The sequence below is a fragment of the Idiotropiscis lumnitzeri genome, unplaced genomic scaffold (genome assembly GCF_059441095.1).
Source record: "Idiotropiscis lumnitzeri isolate Australia: NSW breed Sydney's pygmy pipehorse unplaced genomic scaffold, RoL_Ilum_1.0 HiC_scaffold_135, whole genome shotgun sequence".
NCBI classification, from domain to species: Eukaryota; Metazoa; Chordata; class Actinopteri; order Syngnathiformes; family Syngnathidae; genus Idiotropiscis; species Idiotropiscis lumnitzeri.
The window spans coordinates 576,409-581,517 of NW_028283673.1; positions in this window are offsets into that span (position 1 = coordinate 576,409).

Below are 5,109 nucleotides of genomic sequence, written 5' to 3' on the forward strand. Positions count from 1 at the left end.
GTCACAATACGAAATTCATCCTTTTTCGTGAAAAGTTGTGGGAGTGGCATTGCACTGTCCGGCAATAAAACAACGCTGATTATGAGGTTCTAAATATGAACGACAACTCGTGAAACTTGACACACACATCAGGCAGAGCAAATTTATCAATATTTTATACGTTAGTTGTGCAGCTTTTTTTAAATGGCTCGCCATGGCCCTCGAGAAATGTTCAAAAAAGCAGCCCTGGTTGAGTGTTTCACCTCGCTTTTTGTAAATTTTATGGAGTACAGTGAACCCTCGGTTGTCGCGGTTAATGGGGACCGAGACCACCCGCGGAAACTGAAAATCCGCGAAGTAGCGGCGCACCTTCAAAAATGCTTAAAAAAAAATACAATATATATAATGAATATATATATATATAGATATATATATAGATATATATATATATATATACAGAGAGAGAGAGAGAGTGAAATTCATGTTATAACAAAAAAAACAAATTATTATTAAAACGTATTATTTTTTTATTCCCCAGCCATTCTTTTTGTATTTATTTAATTACTCCGACTATTACCTGCTGGTACGCCGTCCGGTGTGCCCTGTGAAATGAAAGGTGGCATTCTTTATTTATTTATTTATTTATTCATTTATTCATTCATAACTGACAGCTTCGCGCTCCGTTCGTGCCCGGGCGGAAGAGGTGTTCCAATTCGGCTTAACTGTGACACACGCCCGCCCTCCTCCCCCGGAGCTTCCATTCGGTTAAACTTAGGGGCCGCTTGGCACCGCCCGTGCCCGGGGAAGGTGCTCCTCTTCGGCTTACTGTGACGCGAGCATGCCCGCCTCCTCCGGAGCTTCCATTCGGTTAAACTTAGGGGCCGCTTGGAACCGCCCGTGCCCGGCGAAGGTGCTCCTCTTCGGCTTACTGTGACGCGAGCATGCCCTCCTCCTCCGGAGCTTCCATTTGGTTAAACTTAGGGGCCGCTTGGAACCGCCCGTGCCCGGGGAAGGTGCTCCTCTTCGGCTTACTGTGACGCGAGCATGCCCTCCTCCTCCGGAGCTTCCATTCGGTTAAACTTAGGGGCCGCTTGGCACCGCCCGTGCCCGGGGAAGGTGCTCCTCTACGGCTTAACTGCCACGCACGCCGGCCGGAGATCTTGTACGGTCCGAACCGCGCGAAACGTCGCCACCGATCGTGTCCGGGGGAACGTGCTCTTCTTCGTCCACTCTCCTCTTCGCCCACGCTCTTCTTCGGCGCACGCCGGCCGTCTAACCGCTCCAGCGCCCGTCGTGCCGCTCGGCGAAACTACAATGCCCCCAAATATTTTTTATACCCGCGAAGCACTGAACCCGCGAAAGGTGAACCGCGAAGTAGCGAGGGTTCACTGTATGTATAAGACCAAGACCTACAAAAAAAGTCTCTTGGAGAAATGAGCTAGGTTTTACAGGAAGTCGGCCATTTTGAATTTACTTAAAAGGGGCGGGTCACCACAATGGACTTTGTGTAGAAATTATTATTGGGGCCCGAGCAGCGACCGCGGCGAGGTCCCTATTGTTTATGTAGAAATTATTATTAGGGCCCGAGCAGCGACCGCTACGAGGTCCCCATTGTTTTTGTGGAAATTATTATTATTATTATTATTATTAGGGCCCGAGCAGTGACCGCTGCGAGGTCCCTATTGTTTTTCTAGAAATTGTTATTAGGGCCCGAGCTGCGACGGCTGCGAGGTCCCTATTGTTTTTGTAGAAAATATTAATACTTTTATTATTATTATTATTATTAGGGCCTGAACAGCGACCGCTGCGAAGTCCCTGTTGTTTTTGTAGAAATTATTATTATTATTATTTTTCCGATTGTTCGATTGCATTTTTGACCCCCGAAACATGCACAAAAATTCACCAAACTTGGCAGTCTCATCGGGCATGGCGAAAAATTTGATATTTTAACGTCTAATATGAACAGGAAGTGAGTTATGAATTTTTGAAAGTCCGACTTTTGCCCTTTTTTGCATGTTTACAGGGGTCATTCTTTTGCACCCTGATCCTAAAGGCTTCATCTGATTGCCTTAAAATTCTGTCTGTAGCATCTTAAGACCTGGGACAAACACTGGGGCTAAAATTTTTTGTTTCCGCAATACTATATGACGGGGGCGGGGCTTCGAAGTTTTCACTTAAGATTTCCTTCGCCGCAATGGACAAAATGCTTAATAACTCTCTTGCACATGCTGCTAAAAATCCAAAACTTCACATGTACATCAAGAGTCGGTACCTGAAGACATCTATATGTTTATATTCTGTTATACACCTTGCGCCAATCAATATCATTTTTTACATTTTGACGTCCTGCACGGTGCCCTTTTAACGAATCCGATTGAAAATTGGCTAGAAAAGACTCAAGACATTGATCTTACTCTATCCCTATTTTTGTGACTTTCCTTCGAAGGGCGTGGCTATTACGGTGCCGCAGAGTCTGATTATTCTCCGTGGCAACAAAAGTTCCTGCAAAATGATTCAGATGATCCATCTTCTCGAAATTTTTCACATTTGAGGATATTCAGGCCCTGAAGACGGCTGCCAACTTATTTTTGATCGGATGAGTGTTTAGGCCTTGAGGATGTCACAATACGAAAGTCTTTCGCCTTCTTCAGAGTGTCACATGATGGTGTCTTGTGGCCCGTCTTTATCAGCTGATGTTCCATGAGGGCGTGACTTACCTGTCACAAGAATGAAGGCAAGTCACGCCCCCCGCTGTCCGTTCACTCCGCCAAGATGCTGCTCCAGGTGGTAGAGAGGATGAAGGCTCCCTTGTCTCTGTTCATGGTTTTTATGCCTCGCTTGCAGATCTCAATGGCCTCTCTGATCCAGCGCTGTTGTTTGTTCTCTTCGGTGCGGATGACCCTGCCCTTCTCCCGGTCCATGATGTGGTTTTCCCTTTTGCAGTGGTCAGTGATTGCTGATTTGTAATGTTCATGTTGTGCTTGTTCTTTTACTGCTCTGATTTTTCATTTTTTTGACAGGTAAGTCACACCCTCATGGAACATCAGCTGATAAAGACGGGTCTCAAGACACCATCATGCGACACTCTGAAGAAGGCGAAAGACTCGCCGAAACATGTCAGGTAAAAAATTAACCTAAAACATAATTGTCTGCTTTTAATGAATCAGTCAAATATCAATAATAAGAAGACAAAATGAACCTAATACAAATAAATGAATGCTTAATAACGCCCCTGCACATGCTCCTAAAAATCCAAACCTTCACCTGTAAATAAAACGTCCCGACCTGAAGACATCTTAATGTTATTATTTTGTTATACACACAGCGCCGCCAAGTGGAATCAAAAATTTGTTTTTATTTTAATTTTCACGTACTGCACGGTGCCCTTTTGACGAATCCGACTGAAAATTAGTCAGAAAAGACTCAAGACAATGATCTTACTCTGTGCCGAATTTTGTGACGTTTTGGCAAAAGGCGTGGCTATTACGGTGCTGAAAAATCCGATTGTACTTTGTGGCAACAAAAGCTCCGGCAACATGACTCAGATGATCCTATCTTCTCGAAGTTGTACACATTTGAGGATACTTCAGCCCTGAAGACATCTACCAACTTATTTTTCATCGTAGTAGTAGCGCCACCAACTGGTAAAAGCTAATACAAGTTATTTTCTTGGATGTTTTTCTCCGTGCAACTCAACAAGGTCGCCCTCATATATGCTCGGATGACTGTTTCGGCCATGAGGATGTCACAATACGAAATTCATCCTTTTTCGTGAAAAGTTGTGGGAGTGGCATTGCACTGTTCGGCAATAAAACAACGCTGATTATGAGGTTCTAAATATGAACGACAACTCGTGAAACTTTACACACACATCAGGCAGAGCAAATTTATCAATATTTTATACGTTAGTTGTGCAGCTTTTTTGAAATGGCTCGCCATGGCCCTCGAGAAAAGTTAAAAAAAGAATAGAATAGAAATAGAAATCCCTTTATTGTCATTGTACTCAAGTGTGCAACGAGATTAGAGGGCTCCCCTCTCCAGTGCAATACAACAATAATACAGACAATATATAAATTAGATAAATAAATACGACAGTGCAATGGAATTCAGTACTGAATAGGGCATATAGAAACACATCACAATGCTGTTTTGCAAGGTTAGGGTGGTCTCGTGTGTGTGTGTGTGAGAGTTCAGTATGGAGATGGCTCTCGGAAAGAAACTGTTTCTCAGTCTATTGGTCCTTGATTTGATGCATCTGTAGCGCCTGCCAGAGGGCAACAGGTCGAACAGGTGTGAGTTTGGGTGGGTATTGTCTTTGACGATGTTGAGAGCCCTTCTGAGGCACCGGGCGGTGTAGATGTCCGACAGCGAGGGGAGAGGGCAGCCAATAATCCTTTGCGCTGTTTTGACTGTCCTCTGGAGCCTCACTCTGTCCGCCTCAGTGCAGCCGCTGTACCAGGTGGAGACACAGTACGTCAGCAGGCTCTCGATGGACGAGTGGTAGAAGGCCAGCAGCAGCTTCCTGTCCAGGTTGAATTTCCTGAGGACTCTCAGGAAGTGCAGACGTTGGCGGACCTTCTTTACCACTGCTGTGGTGTTGTGACTCCAAGAAAGGTCATCGGAGATCTGTACTCCCAGGAACTTGAACGTGTGGACCCTCTCCACACACACGCCTTCGATGCAGAGGGGGGGCGGCAGCGTCTTGTTCCTCCTGAAGTCGACGACAATCTCCTTTGTTTTAGCAGAGTTAAGGTGCAGTCTGTTGTCCTTGCACCAAGTTGTCAGTCTCCCTACCTCCTCTCTATAGGCTGTCTCGTCACCTTCCGAGATCAGACCGACCACTGTCGTGTCGTCAGCAAACTTGACGATGGTGTTGTTGCCGTGGGCCGGGCTGCAGTCGTAGGTGTAGAGGGCGTACAGGAGAGGGCTCAGCACGCATCCTTGGGGGGAACCGGTGCTCAGCATGAGGGTGGAGGACGTGTAGGGGCCGAGCAACACAGTCTGGGGTCTGTTGGTCAGAAAGTCCTTAATCCAGATGCGTGTGAGGGCAGGGAGGCCGAGAGTGTCCAGTTTGGCGACGAGGATGTCTGGGATGATCGTGTTGAATGCCGAGCTGTAGTCCACAAAGAG